Source organism: Triticum aestivum, chromosome 6B (genome assembly GCF_018294505.1).
Source record: "Triticum aestivum cultivar Chinese Spring chromosome 6B, IWGSC CS RefSeq v2.1, whole genome shotgun sequence".
NCBI classification, from domain to species: domain Eukaryota; kingdom Viridiplantae; phylum Streptophyta; class Magnoliopsida; order Poales; family Poaceae; genus Triticum; species Triticum aestivum.
This window is the reverse complement of record NC_057810.1, coordinates 167,097,339-167,111,656: the sequence shown is the minus strand read 5'-3', so window position 1 is coordinate 167,111,656 and position 14,318 is coordinate 167,097,339.

The following is a 14,318-nucleotide window of genomic DNA, read 5'->3' as shown; positions in this document are numbered from 1 at the left end:
TGACTTGCTTTCATTTCTTGATGCATACTCAGGATACCATCAGATCTTCATGGCAGAAGAGGATGAGGAGAAGACCGCATTCATCACCCCATGTGGCACTTACTGTTTCGTACGGATGCCTTTCGGTTTGAAGAATGCTGGTTCAACATTTGCAAGGGTAGTCCATAACGCTTTTGAGCCGCAAATACACAGAAATGTGGAAGCCTACATGGATGACATAGTGGTCAAGAGCAAGGACAAGGCAACTCTGATTCAAGATTTAGATGAAACCTTTGCAAATTTGCGCAAGATCAACCTCAGGCTTAACCCCGAGAAGTGCGTGTTTGGAGTCCCCTCCGGCAAGCTTCTCGGGTTCTTCGTGTCTCAGCGGGGAATTGAAGCCAATCCCGACAAGATCAAGGCCATTGAGCAGATTGAAGCTCCAAAGCGCGTCAAGGATGTACGAAGACTTGCCGGTTGCGTAGCTGCTCTCAGCAGGTTTATCTCTAGGTCTGCTGAGCGCGCCCTACCATTTTTCAAAATATTGAAAAAGGCAGGTCCAATGAAATGGACTCCGGAAGTGAAGGCTGCGCTGCAGGACTTAAAGAGATACATGTCCTCCACTCCAACACTTGTCGCACCTAAGCCACAAGAGAAGTTGCTGCTATATATAGCGGCAACCAATCAAGTGGTTAGTGCTGCGTTAGTAGCGGAGAGGGAGGCGGATGATGAGCAGCAACCACGGCAGATGCATCTAGCGACAAGCAGGAGACTTCACCAGCAAGCTCTGGTCCCGACAAAGATGGATCTGCGCAGGTGCATGAGAAGATGCAGAAAAGAATGGTGCAGCGCCCAGTTTACTTTGTTAGTTCCCTTCTGCAGGGGGCTAGGTCAAGGTATTCTGGTGTGCAGAAATTACTTTTCGGCCTTCTCATGGCCTCGAGAAAGCTGTGCCATTACTTCCAAGCACATGAGATCACAGTTGTCACTCGTTTTCCGCTGAAGAGGATACTGCAAAATCCAGAAGCAACAGGAAGGATTGTCGAGTGGGCACTGGAACTGTCAAGCTTTGGCCTCAAGTTTGAGAGCACTTCAACTATCCAGAGCAGAGCATTGGCAGAGTTCATAGCAGAGTGGACGCCAACACAAGATGAAGAAGTTCCAGAAACAAGCATCCCCGTCAAGGAAGCAAGCAAAGAGTGGCTGATGTACTTTGATGGTGCTTTCTCGCTGCAAGGCGCCGGTGCGGGCGTGCTACTTGTCGCACCCATCGGAGAGCACCTCAATTACGTAGTCTAGATGCACTTTCCCAAGGAGCAAGCAACGAACAATACTGCAGAGTATGAAGGATTGCTTGCCGGCCTCAGGATCGCAGCAGACCTTGGGATCAAGAAGCTCATTGTCAGGGGTGACTCACAGCTTGTCGTCCGCCAAGTGAACAAGAATTATCAGAGTCCGTTGATGGAAGCCTACGTTGGTGAAGTGAGAAAGCTAGAAGAGCACTTTGACGGCCTACAGATGGAACATGTTCCAAGAGCTCAGAACGACATTGCCGATGGCCTGTCAAAGTGCGCCGCACTTAAGTTACCTATGGAACCAGGGATCTTTGTGCTCAAGCTGACTCAACCATCTGTAACGCCATCAACTGGACAGACCAAGAAGAGGAAGTTGATTTCTGGTGACTATTTTCCGGCAGAGCTCCCTGAAGCCGCCGTCGAGAAAGTACTCAAGATCAACACCAAGAGTGCTGAGGAACAGTCTGCTCCGGCAAGCACTAGGATTTGTTCCATTGAAGCAGACGCTCCCGACAAGTTTTGCTCCGGCAAGCTTGCCGGGGAACATCAAGCTCCGGCTGAGCCGCAGGTTCTCGCCGTAGAAGCGGATGTTCCCGCAGCAGCAGATGTGCCTTTAGTCCTTGTTGTCGAGCTGCAAGCTCCAGCATGGGCACAGCAGATTGTCCTTTTCCTTCAGACAGGAGAACTTCCCGAAGAGCAAGAAGAAGCAGAAAGAGTAGCCCGGCAGTCAAGTATGTACCAGTTTGTCAACAACACACTGTACAGAAGAAGACTCAATGGCGTGAAATTGAAGTGTATTCACCGGGAAGACGGACAAAAGCTGTTGGCAGAGATACATGGAGGCATATGTGGCCACCACATTGGCGCAAGAGCACTTGCCGGCAAAGCATTCCGGCAAGGTTTCTTTTGGCCGACAGCTCTCCAGGATGCGACTGCACAAGTAACCAAGTGTGAAGCGTGCCAATTCCATTCCAAGCAGATACACCAGCCAGCTCAAGCTCTCCAAACGATCCCTTTATCCTGGCCATTTTCGGTCTGGGGGCTCGATATCCTCGGCCCTTTTCCCCGAGCTGTTGGGAGCTTTGAGTACTTGTACGTTGCAATCGACAAGTTCACAAAGTGGCCGGAAGTGGAACCAGTGAGAAAGGTGGCAGCACAGTCAGCAGTCAAGTTCTTCAGGTTGATTTTTTGCCGTTTCGGGATCCCTAACAGGATCATCACCGACAACAACACACAATTCACGAGCCGCACCTTCATGCATTACGTCCAAGATCTTGGCGCCAAGGTCTGCTTCGCTTTTGTTGCTCATCCGAGAAGCAACGGTCAAGCTCGATCCGAACGACACCAAATAGAGCCACTGGCCAGACACCTTTCGCTCTAGTCTATGGAGCAGAGGCAGTTCTCCCCACGGAACTCATATACGGATCACCTCGAGTGCTCGCTTATGATGAGCTTGAGAAAGAGCAGCTGCGACAAGATGACGCGCTGCTCCTTGAGGAGGACCGTCTTTAGGTTGCTGTACGAGCTGCTCGATACCAGCAAGCTTTGCGCCGCTACCATAGTCGCAAAGTTAAAGCCAGAAGTTTCGAGGAAGGCGACCTTGTTCTTCGGCGTGTTCAGTCCGCCAAGAATTCCAACAAGTTGACGCCGAAGTGGGAAGGCCCTTACCGGGTGAAACGAGTCACTAGGCCTGGCGCTGTCCGCCTTGAGACCGAAGATGGCATTCCCGTGAGCAACTCCTGGAACATTGAGCATCTTCGTAAGGTTTACCCGTAGGGCGCGGTTGCCGGAATCTTTTCCGGCAACCACCTTTTGTACAAGTCTTGCCGATGTTGCATGTAATCCTTTGTACAAAGCAGGGCGCAGAACCCGTGCAGAAGTAAAGCTCATGTGCTCTGCACATCTTGTCAATTGCACGCTTTATACTATTTTTTGGCATGCGTTATCTGACACTTTGTGCAGCGCCTACCCCCGGTAAGCAATAACGAGCCGTAAGGCTCCATATCTTTATTTTCTCTTCTTTGTTTTTCTCAAAAAGGAAAGGAAGGTTCCCTCGCACACAAGTTTGCCGGGGGGAAAGGAGAAGATAATTGTGTGGACTAGGCATCGTTCAAGGAAGTTTCGCCTTACCGGAAAGCAAACGACAAAAAAGCTAAGTTGCCAAAGTTTGAGCAATCAGTTTTAATTTTTTTAGTTATCTTCCTCGAACGACCGTACTTTGTATGGAAAACCTGTGCGCGGAGGAACCAACTCGTAGCTAGTTGCGCCCTTACTTTGTTTCGAGTCCGCTCAACAACTTAAGTGAGCTGCGACTAGTTGCGACAAGGTTTCTTGTCGGTAGCAGCACCGCCAGCAGGCTGCTGATGTCCCGCACTCAGCGCTCGCGGCTAAGGTGCCTGCGCCGAAAAGTTCCCTAAAAGCGTAGGGGGAAAACATACAAAGGAAGCAATCAAGTAAAGGAAATAACACAGCAATCTCTACCCAAAATAGAGTTATATTACAAGATAGCTTGTCGCAGCTCTAACAGATTGTTCTCATGACATGACCGACAGCGACAAAGAAAAAGAGAAAACGGGCGGCCTAATCTACGCGATCGCCCTCGACCCTCTTGATCTCGCTCACCTTGTCCACAATGGGTGCGACAAGGGCCTTGAGCGCTTCCAGATCAGCATCCGGCGGCAGGGACCTGAGGACGTTGGTGAGGTTGAGGCCTGGGTTGCGGAAGGCCACCTTCACCAGCACCTTTTGAAGAACTCCCACACAGATCTTGCCCGACTCGTCGGCCAGCTACTTTGTATCTTCTCCCGGAGTCGCTGGAGGGCCGTCGCCACGCCTTTGAAGAACAAGCTGAGCTTGGCGCTGGGTTGGAGGTGCTTGTCAGAAGAATACCCGAGGTCCTCCATCCCCAGCTACGCCAGCTCCCCGTCGATGGCAGCGGCAACATTCACGAGACCCTCGGTCCAGTGCTCCACAGTCTCCCTAAAAGCATTCTGGGCGGCAGCAGCACTCGCCAGCAGCGCCTCGTCGGCCTTGATCTTCTCCTTCAAGGCCACTTCCTGCTCCCTGGCGCCGTCCAGCGTCTTGGTCAAAGTGGCCAGCTTCAACTCAAGATCTGCGTTGGAGTCCTTGGCGGCGCTAAGCTCTTTGCTCCTCTCAGCGAGACGGCCCTGCAGCTCGCCATGAGCGGCGGCGTCCTTCTCGCGCTCACGCTTGAGCGCGGCAAGCTCCTCACCGCTCGCCTTGAGATCGGCCTCCAGCTGCGCCATCTTCGTCTCCAGTTCCTTCTTGGCGGCCTCGGCAGCTGCGGCAGCATCCTTTGCTTCTTTGAGAGCCCCACCAATTGCTTGCTCGCGCGCGGCAAGCTCCTCCTCGTGGCTGTAAAGGTTGACCTTGCGCTGCGCCAACTCACCTTCCTGCGCAGACAGCTTCTCGGCAGTGAGCCGTTGTTGCTCTTCAACTTCAGCCTTCACGAGGAGGAAAGCTTTCCGCTCCTCGGCAACCTGCTCCCGCTCCTCTGCCAGGGATCGGAGAGTTTCCTGTCTGAGACCCCGGAGCTCCTTAGCGCGCTTCTCAATGTCCACTCCCTCCCTCGCGACAAGTGCTTCTCGGGATTCCAGCTTGGCTTGTCGGGCGCGGTAAAGCGACAACAGCTTCCGCAGTAGCCGCTCCTCCTCAGTCTCGTCGCCGCTGCTGCTTGGCGCATCGACCAGCGTCAGCCCAGCGGAGGCGAGCACCTCTCCATCCAAGGCTTCTCCTTCGACCGGCGCCCTGGACCTTGACGCCCAGGGGAGCTTGATGAAGATGCCGTCGCCGGCCTTCAAATAGGCGCCGGGATGGGGCTCTTCGGAGCCTGGCGCTGCAGCAGCGGCGGAGGGATCGGCGGTTGGCGTAGCACCTAGCGCTCCTGCGGCCTCGGGGCCGTCAGTGCGATCGCCGGATCCCTCGCCAGCTTCTGCGGCGGCAGCTTTGGCGGCCTCTTCGCTGGCGGGATCATCAGCGCCGGCTTCTCCTTCGATGGCAACGGTGTCGTCGGTGTTGCTGCGCGCGTTCTCCTCGCCAGCGACCTCGGTTTCCATCGGATCCGTAGCTGATGGATCTGACGACCGAAGAGGGGAGAAAAGTCAAACGAATATCCAAAAAGAAAATCAGAAGAAGAAGAGCCCAAGGGAAGTTTTCAAGCAAGAGGATTACCTGTGCTAGGATCTGCAGTCGTGGTCTCAACCACCGGAGGATCACTGGTGCTATCCCTTGCCGGGGAATTCTCCCTTGCCGGAGAACGGTCCCTTGCCGGGGAAGCCTCCCTTGGCGGTGTAGTCGAAGCAGATGGCACTTCGGGAGCGGCTTCCGGGCACTCCTGGTGAGGCTGCTCTGCTCCTACACAAACCAACAGTCAGATATCAGCGAAGAAAGAGCACCCATGAGCGCCTGACAGCAAGAAGTAAACTATATACTTACGCTGGGGGCTGCGCTGGGGGCTGCTTTGAGGAATGCTTGCCGGGTCCGGCAAGGTGGTTTCAGACATGTCCCCTGCCGTCGCAATGGGATCATCCTCGATGACAATCACCGGGGCCTTGGCTCTCTTTGCCGCTCTCTGGGCCAGCGTCCTGAGAAGGAATAGGTTCAGAGTAAAGCAAATCAGATACAAGACAAAGCAACAAAATTGAAGAGTTACAAGTACAACAAAGAATCTTACTCTTCTTCTTCCTCGTCGGAGCTGAGCGCGGAGAGATCGAAGTCCGGCTCGCCTCCGGTGCGATGAGGCGGAGGAGTAGGTTCCCTTGCCCGCTTGGCAGGGGCGGTAGCGGTGGACCGGGAAGACCCCGCCCCAGTTGCCGCAGCGGCATGAGGCGCTCCCGCGGTAACAGTGCTTGCCGCGGTAGAGCGTGTCGCGCGGCACGGCAGCTGTTGACTCGTTTGCCGCCCCGCAACATCCCCAGCCTTGCGGAGACGCCTTCTCGGTGGAGCTGGGGGCTCCGCTTGCGGCGAGCTGGCAGAAGGTTCGGGCCCGATGAGCTCCCCCTCGCCGGGCTCGCTCGACTCGGCTTCAAGCCCGACAACCTCTTCCTCGCCGGCGAACTCCTCTCGCTCGACAAGGCTTTCCGCCTCTGCCTCCTCCACGGTGAACACGAACTCGCCCGCGGCAGCTGCTGCCGCCGCCTCTTCCAGCCTGGTGGCGATGCGCTGCATCTCCGCATCGGTGGTGTCGCGAGTAAGGCTCTTCTGTTCATCAATGCGGACCGGCACTTCTACCAAGCCGTCAAAGAAATCCCGCACGACGTGGCCTGCAGGCTCTTGCCAAGTTGGGACGATTCCATGCGAATCGCACAGCGGCATCATTGCATGGATGCGGTCGAGCGAGGAGTTATTGCACAACGGAACGACACCCCTCGGCAACATGAATGGATGTTGAGGATCGCGCTTGAACAGTTCCAGGAGCATCGCGTCCAGCTCCAGGATAGTGAAGTTGAAGTTGAGGCCCGGGCGCAGCCTCATGATATCCGCCGAGTTTTGGAACTCCCAGGCAGGTCTCCTCCTCTCCTGCAGGGGGGCGATGCAGTGGCAAAGAAAATCTGCGCCAACGGCGCCTACGGTGAGCCCGGCAAGCCTGAGGCATAAGATCCGGATGACGGCAATCTTCAGCCTATCGTCTTCCGGGGCCACGTTGCTCCTTCCGTTGCTGCGCGCTATTGGGGCTTGTCGCAGGGCAGTAAATGGCTGCGGGTTCTCCTCGAAAATCCAGCACCACTCTGCTCTCCATTCCTCCCACTTGCTGCGGAGCTCTCCCTCCAGATAAGCTTCCTTCTTGCCGACTCTCGAGATCCAGGCGATTCCGCCGGATAAAGGCTCTCCTCTCTCGACTCGGGGCATAAAGAAGTGGCGAAAAAGAGCTACGTTTGGATGGACTCCGACAAAGTTTTCGCAAAGATGTGCGAAAACTGCCATGGTCAGAATGGCGTTGGGGGTGAAGTCAAGGAGGCGGAACCCGTAGGTGTTCATGATGTCACAGAAAAATTAAGAGAAGGGCGGGCAGAGCCCGCAGTAGAAGAACAGCGCAAAGAAGGGGTATCCGTTTGGAGCCAGTTCCGAAGCGGCAGCTGGGAGTACCTTCATGCGCGGATGCGCTCACGTCTCCGTCCACCAGAAGCGGTAGTAGTACTCCCTCAGCTCCTTCGCGGCAAGCTGAGGGGGGAAGATGGCCCACTCCTTTCGCAGTGCCGCGAGCCGCTGCGCCTCGACCGATTTCACGCCCTTCCCCTTGTCGGCTTTCGGAGCCATGGCGGAGGTGGTGGGGGAGATCGACGGCGTTGGTGGTGCTGGTGGCAATAGGGGGCGGCGCGCTGCTCTCTTACGGCTTTGAGAAGAAGGGGGGGAGCGGCAGAGATTTCCGAGATTGGAGTAGCAACCGGCGAGATGGGCGAACTGCCCCTGTTTCCCCTGCTTATAAAGAGGGAGGGGCGGACATTCCGCCTTTCCGAATAAAGAAACCACCCACGATCTCTCCCACGACGCCGCATTCGACGCGTGCCGTTGGGGGAGGGTGCGGTGGATACGGAGTAAGATACGGCGTAAGCCAGGCCGTGCATGCCCGTGCCTTGTTTTGGGCCTGGCCCAACAGCGCTCGGCACCGTGTGTGGCCCAGGCCCGGGGGCTCCTGTCGGTGTACTAAAGTAGGGGTACCCTAGTATCCCGAACTTGTGCACGGGCAGCTACAGCACCCCGTGGCAAGGCTTGCCGGGTGACCGCCAAGGTCCTCCGTGGTTCCTTTGGAACCATTCAAGAACAAAGTATTCAAGCCAAGGAGACAAGGCCCCGGCAAGAGGAGTTTGCCGGGAAGGCCAACCAAGGCATCGCAAGGAACTTGCCACGACGCTCCAAGCATCCCGGCAAGGCCCGGTGAGCGACAAGCTTCCGGGCGCGACAAGACAATATCCGCGGCAAGGCGCTTGCCGCGACAAGCTACCACTCAGTACCCGCGCTCCAGCACATCCACCAACGTGTCGCCCTGAGGCCTTTCCAGACGCGCGTGGCAAGAGGCTGTGCAGCTAGCGGTGCGCGGTGGCAAGCGACGCTGACAAGACTGCCATCGTGGCGAACGGTGGCGCCCCTGACGGTCCTTTTTGCACTATTTGGGCGACGCAGACGGGCATTTAATGCCTTTGTCCCCTGCCGTCAGGGTTAGGTGGGATACATTGTACAAGTAGTTGTACCAACCGCAATTCCTTTTCCATTTTTGCCCTTGTCTACGTTGCCACCTGTCGGAGACCCCTTGAGCGTATAAAAGGAGGCCCATGCGCAACGTAGAAGGGGTTCGAAACCAGAAAACACTCACGCTCGGTCTCGTTAGCAGCTGGTGCATACTGTAGCACTCAACGCTCCTGAGCAAGAACTCAATACAATCAGACAAGCAGCAATAGGAGTGTTATCTCTCTGGAGAGCTCCGAAGCTGGGTAAACTGCTCGTGTGTTTTGCCTCGATCCGCTCTTCATGCGATCTCCGCCCCCCTGCCGAACCGAAAGGGGCTCGGTCCGCCGGTCCCCATAGGTGTTCGTGGATCAGCTTCCCCGACACAAGTAGAGATACTACTTGTGCATCCAAAAACCCTTAATCCCAAATCTTGTTTTGAGAGTCCACCATACCTACCTAAGGATTGAGCAAGATCCTTCAAGTAAGTTGTCATCGGTGCAATAAGCCAATAAAAATTGCTTCTGTAAGTGTTAGATCATTTAATGTAAGAGAAAATGGAGCGTTGTATGAACTTGTGATTGCAAAGAATAAAAGCGACAGACTGCATAATAAAGGTTGCAATCATAAGGGGCAATATAACTTGACGTTCTTTTGCACTAAGGGTTGAGCATACAAACAAATAAGCGCATGGCAACCTCTGCTTCCCTCTACGAAGGGCCTACCTTTTGCTTTTCAGTATTTACTTTTATGCAAGAGTCAAAGTTTTTCTTTCTATTCCTTTTTATTTTTCTCCTTTGGCAAGCATCATGTGGTGAGGAAAGATCGAGGCACATATGTCCAGCTGAATATGGCTAGCATGAGTTATTATTGTTGACATCACCCAAAGGTGAATACGTTGGGAGGCGAAATTATAAGCCCTATCTTTCTATGTGTCCGGTTGAAATGTTTTGCTCGTGTGTACGCGGTGAGTGTTAGAAATCATGGAATACTATATGATGGTTGAGTATGTGGAGCTCTTACTTAGACTCTATTAAATAAGTTGAATTGGAATTGCTTGGTGACTGAGAACATAGGTTGTTTAGTTTCAAGAGAATTCATTGTTTGAACCTTAACATGTGAATTGGTTGCTACTATAACATGAGAAGTTTTATAAGAAAGAATTTCTGTTATGATGTTAGGAAAAGTGATTGAAATTGTCATTGATCAAACTTATGCACTTTGCCAGCATTCACACTTCATAAATTATGTCTTTTATCATTTACCTACTCCAGGACGAGTAGGAATTAAGCTTGGGGATGCTGATACGTCTCCAACGTATCTATAATTTATGAAGTGTTCATGCCATTATATTACCATTCTTGGATGTTTTACAATCATTTTATAGCAACTCTATATCATTTTTTGGGACTAACCTATTGACCCAGTGCCCATTGCCAGTTGATGTTTTTTGCTTGTTTTTTACATCGCAGGAAATCAATATCAAACAGAGTCGAAACACCGCGAAACTCCTTGGAGAATTTTGATGGACTAAAACACCCAGGATGGGACAGAGCAGCACCTGGGGGGTGCCCCGAGGGGGGGGGCACAACCCACCAGGGCATGCCTGGGCCCCCAGGCACGCCCAGGTGGGTTGTGCTCACCTCGGTGGCATCCCGCACCCCTTCTTCGCCCTATAAAATCCCAAATATTCCAAAACCCTTCGGGGTAGACCTAGATAGAAGTTTCGCCTCCGCAAGGCCTTTGCATCCACGAGATCCAATCGAGATCCCATTCCGGCACCATGCCGGAGGGGGGAATCATCACCGGTGGCCATCTTCATCATCCCGACGGCCACCACGATGAGGAGGGAGTAGTACACCCTCGGGGCTGAGGGTTTGTACCAGTAACTATGTGTTTAATCTCTCTCTCTCATGTTCTTGAGATGTCACAATCTTGATGTATCGCGAGCTTTGTTAATATAGACAGATCATATGGTGTTTTCCCCTCTCTATCTTGTTGTGATGAATTGAGTTTTCCCCTTTGAGATTTCATTGTTATCGGATTGAATAATTTTATGGATTTGAGAACACTTGATATATGTATTGCAGTTGAATACTCGTGGTGACAATGGGGTATCGTATTGAGTCACTTGATATATGTCTTGGCACTCAACTCGTGGATTCCCGAGGTGACATTGGTGTAATCTATGCATAGGGGTTGCTGCACGTTCTTGTCTTTGTTTCTCCAGTAGAAATCTTGGAGCACTCTTTGAAGTTCTTTGTGTTGGATTGAATATTATAAATCTGAATTTGCTTTTGTGTTATTTTAGTGCAAACTCTAGGATAGATCGAACGGAAAGAATAGCTTTGTGTTATTTTAGTACGAACTCGGAAAGAATAGCTTTGAGGTGGTTTCGTACCCTACAACCAATTATGTCTTATGTTCTCCGCTAGATAGGAACTTTGGAGTGATTCTTCATCGCGCTTTGAGGGATGGTTATATGATCCAACTATGTTAGCATTCTTGAGAGATTGCACTAGTGAAAGTATGGACCCTATGCCTCATTTTCCATCATTGCAATACAGTTTTTGTGCCCGCTTACTATTTGCTACCTTGCTGATTTTATTTATTCAGATTATAAAAATATATTTCTACCATCCATATTACACTTTTATCACCATCTCCTCGCTGAACTAGTGCACCTATACAATTTGCCATTGTATTGGGTGTGTTGGGGATACAAGAGATTTCTTGTATTTGGTTGTAGGGTCGTTTGAGAGAGACTATCTTCATCCTACGCCTCCCATAGATTGATAAACCTTAGGTCATCCACTTGAGGGAAAATTGCTACTGTCCTACAAAACTTTGTGCTTGGAGGCCCAACACAAGTCTACAAGAATAAAGTTGCGTAGTAGACATAACTCCTCCAAGATCTGGGGGTCGTCACAAACGGTAGCCATCGCGACCTCATCCACGTGTGCGGCCACGATTTGCTTCTCCGCTACCAAATGCTCCTTGAGCTCCTGGCTATACTGCGTGCGCCATGGCTTAGGGAGGAACTTATTTGGTGGAGGGGTCGGTGATTTGGGTGGAAGGTGTCGCTCTGGCGGTCGGGGCATGTGGGATGTGGAAGGAGCAGGAGGATGGGAGTCTGGTGTGGATTACCTTCCGGGATAGACGAGGCCGAGTAGCGTGAAGGAGGGTCGCCTGTGAGGGGGGCGGCGCTGCAAGCAAGGAGTGAAGGTTTCAACTTTGAAAGGAAGGTGGAAATAGGGGAAATGTGGCTTGTGGTAAGGGGGAGGGGGGGAGGTAGATATTTCCGCGGAAGCCAAATTTTTTGAATCGGTTCAACAAAAAAAACTGCCGCGCAAAGTGTCACCAGACACGGTCCCATAATCAGAACTATGTACAATGTGTGAACATCACAAAAGATTCAGATAGCTTCACCCGTGTGTGATTAGTTTGAACATCAAAAAATTTGGTTCCAATTTCCCTGGTTACAGTGCTCATCCATGTCATTGCATAATTTGGGTAAACAGAGGAGACTAGAGCACACCCACACTTCTTAACGAGCAAGTTCACCAATTAAACACAGCTAGCCAGCTAAAACATTACTCTAACAAATTAAAGACCGATGCTCTTAATTAAACAAAACAAAGAGTACTATTACAGCTGGTTCTCATCAATTTCCGCCGCCTCCTCCATGTCCAGCTCACGCCCGACGATCTCCTAGGGAAGGAGCTCCATGGCATCCATCACACCATATTCGGCAAGCATCTCACCATCCGCGTCCGCCATCTCTTGGGAAAAGGCCGCCACGAGCTGGGCATGGGCGGCCGCGATCTTGGCTTGGACGGGCTCCATCGTTGCAAGGTATGCCGCAAAGGAACGGACGGCTGCTCGAACGCTCTCGGCGATTGCCAACTCTTCGACCGTGGGTTTTCGGAGAAGCTTCATTTGATTTGTGTGGTGACCGCCACGAGCTGGGCGTGGGCGGCCTCGACGTGGTCGTGGGCGCCCTCCATCAGGGCTAAGGCCGCCACTGCGGAACCGACAGATACTGTGCCTCTCTCGCCAGCTGCTATCCCCAAGGCAGATGTTGCTGCCACCACCTGAGAAGAAACAGCGGCTGTTTGGGCTGCCTTTGCCGCCTGGTCGCAGGTTGCGGCTGCGCTCATGCACCTTGTTAGCACGCGCATGGCGGCTGCGGACGCGCTGTAGCTGGAGTGGGCCTCCGAAGTTGCCCTCACGACGCGGGTCCACGTCCCCATCTTTCATCGGCGATGATTGAACAATGAAATGATATTTGGGGAGCAACCTAGTGTGCTTGACACATCGGCTGTGGACTGTCATCGACACACCTTCTCGCATAAGCCTGTCACAACCCTAGAATTATGATTGTAATTAGTAGCATTGCATCCATGCATCTTGTCCATTTTCTGAAAGTTGAACTGAGGAAGTTGAAACCCTCAAAACATTTAAATAAAAGAAGGGCAAATAACCCCGGGAATGCATCCAATGTTTCTAGAATGGTCTCCAATGATGTTTGATAATTTTTGGAAGGGTTTTTATCCAAACCAAAAATGTGGAACATTTTTTGAGGAATTATTTTGGCCATTTGAATTAATCCAATAATTATTTGCTTTGGATTTATATTTAATATATATTAAATATAACTCTAATAATTCTGGAAGTTTGTGAGCGGCCTTGTATATATTTTAGCAAGCCATTTAGTGCTTGTACTAAAATGGTTTAGTGCTTGTACATAAATCAAAACAGACAAAATAAAAATAGAAAAGAGAAAACCAGAGAGAGAGAGAGAGAACTTACCCGGCGCTCACCTTGTATATATTAAAATCGTTTAGTGCTTGTACTAAATCAAAACAGACAAAATAAAAATAGAAAAGAGAAAACCAGAGAGAGAGAGAACTTACCCGGTGCTCACCTGGCAGCCCATCTGCCCGGCCCAGCCCACCAGGGGCAGGGAGGTCTTCTTCCTCCCGCCAGTCGGATGCACAGCGCGTGCCCGACGCGCGCACGGCCACCGCATGCGACCTCCAGCCTGCCTGCTCGCTCTGGACGGCTCTAGACGAAGCCACACTCCCCCCTCACCTCTCTCTCTCTCGCACCTGCAACCTCTTCCCTCCTATGCCCTCTCTTCCTTGTGCCATCGAGCGCACCGTATTGCGCCGCTGCTCGCCGCCGTAGCCACCGGCCACCCCTCGCCCTGCCACTGAGCCTAGAAGCTCCGCCGTGACTGCCTTGCCCTCTCCACCGAGCTACGCGACGCTAGGAGGCCCTGCTTCATCGCCACCAACATCGTCTGCACCTCGCCCGCCGTGGATCGCTACCATTGATTCGCGACAACCTACGCTTCCCCGACCCTGCCGTCTGCACCATCCACCTCCCTGTGAGCTCCTGCTTTATCTCCCACCTCTCCCCTGGTCGTGCTCGCCCTATTGCTGTCGTCTCCGCCATGGCCGAACCTTCGCTGCCGCTCGAGCTCGTCATAAACGCAACTCCGGTGACCATTGGGTCACCCCGGCGAGTCCAACAAGCTCGTAGGGCCATGTAGAGCATCCCTAGCGCTTTGCTTCACTCGTTTTCGACCTGCAAACGCGCTCTCGTGCACGACCGAACTCCAGCGGCCGCAACCGAGCTCGCTGCCCTTGACTCTGTCCACCCCACGCCCAGCCACGGCCACCACCCGATGCGCCATCGAGCTAGCTCTCCAACGCGCCTAGCCACGCATCATTTGGAGCACCACAGAGGAAACCTGAGGCACAAGTACATCGCGGACCTCACCGGCGGGTTTGACTCTTTGACCAGGGGTTTGACCTCCCCTGCATCACTGACATGTGGGCCCGACCCCTGCTAACT